Genomic DNA, 1,518 nt, shown 5'->3' with positions numbered 1-1,518 from the left:
CCGCTAACATAAGGCAACGTAACTTTGGTGTTTGGCAACGTAGCACCGGCGGAATATTGCTATAGTAATAACAGTGATAACAAAATCATTGCGCAGAAGCTTCATTTAGTGCAACAGCTGTTGCGGTAGGCCGGAATTGCGGTGTTGCCGCTTTTGTCTCCCCGCGAATTTTTGTAGAGAAGCCCATGGTTGTAAGAAAATGAAAAAAAAAAACTATAAATAAAAAAAAACTTCTATTTATATTACTTCATCTATTCTTCTATGTCCTTTTGAAAAATAAGTAAGCTTTTGTAGTATGCTTGTTTGTGAATATATTTTGATCAAATTTGGAACATGTATCTATTTAATACTGAAACTAAAAAGTTTCACGAAATAAGAAAGACTATTACCTTCCATGTAGTAGAAAAAAAACTATGTACTGTTCTCGTTGTTAAATGTTATTAAAATAGGGATTAAATCTGACATTTTTAAGGAGATATTTTGGTGAAAATAAAATCAATAGGAAATAATTCTATTAATCTGCAGGTTTGCTGCGGGCGTATTTTTATGTAGGCCATTACATTTTCAAATTATTTTACCGATTTAATATTTAAAATACCAGAAAATGTTTACTCTACATTTAAATACATTTGATTTAAATTGAATAACACCAAATTAATTTAGACCATTCTAACTAGCTACAAAATTTACAAATAATGATACTAAATCATTTGTAACTTAGGCTTTGTACCAATAAAACCCCATTAAAGCGGCAGAGCAGCCAATAAAACCTTACAAAGCTGACCAAAACAAAAAACAAATAGGTTTAACTTGTTCAACCTTTTAGGGAAATCCAATAATGGTCGTTTGTTCCTAATTTCTCCTCGTTTAAGGGAAAATGTCCGAAAAAGGGTTAACCTTCTTTAAAATGTTAATGTTTTTAAGATCCTTGAAATGGTCAAAACAATCAATGGAAATCTCCTTCAATCGGAATGGATACATCTCGCAAACTTCAGTGTACATTTTACATGTAAATTTCAAAAATAGCGATTAGTTTATACAACTACTCCAGAATTACAGCCTCCGTGGCGCAATCGGCTAGCGCGTTCGGCTGTTAACCGAAAGGTTGGTGGTTCGAATCCACCCGGGGGCGATAATATTTTGCAGTTACTGTAATTAGTTCAGATTTTTTCAAAAAACTATACTGTAGTGCAGATGCGAAATCTTAACAATTGAAAGGTAAAAATTATACTGTTACTTGAGCTATTAGGACCAACTTTACTAAATTTTACGGCATATACAGAATGTACAGAATGTGTGTTATGAAGCTGTAAGTAAACAGCTTAACTCCGGGAAATGGTTCTATGGGTCAAAATAAAGAGAAAATCAAGAATAACATTTGTTCCTAAATCGCTTCGATAACCAGATATCCGCCATTTTGTTTTTCATATAATTATTTTTATCTTTGACGATTTTCAACTATTGATTGTAAAACTGTGTATGTATGTAGTAAAACAGACCCATGTCAAAAAATATCTT

At 32.3% G+C, this 1,518-nt stretch overlaps 1 non-coding gene across 1 annotated transcript; it reads left to right on the top strand.

The window, feature by feature from the left end:
* The first annotated feature begins 1,058 nt into the window (after positions 1-1,058).
* Trnan-guu (transfer RNA asparagine (anticodon GUU)) lies at positions 1,059-1,132 on the top strand. The gene has a single exon. It is a non-coding gene; the product is annotated as a tRNA-Asn (tRNA).
* Positions 1,133-1,518: the final 386 nt, after the last annotated feature.

Source organism: Macrosteles quadrilineatus, unplaced genomic scaffold (genome assembly GCF_028750875.1).
Source record: "Macrosteles quadrilineatus isolate MER2022 unplaced genomic scaffold, UCM_ALF_1.0 Scaffold_3__2_contigs__length_128488019, whole genome shotgun sequence".
Taxonomy (NCBI): domain Eukaryota; kingdom Metazoa; phylum Arthropoda; class Insecta; order Hemiptera; family Cicadellidae; genus Macrosteles; species Macrosteles quadrilineatus.
Note: the sequence above shows the minus strand (reverse complement) of the source record. Positions and strands in the feature narration are given on the sequence as shown.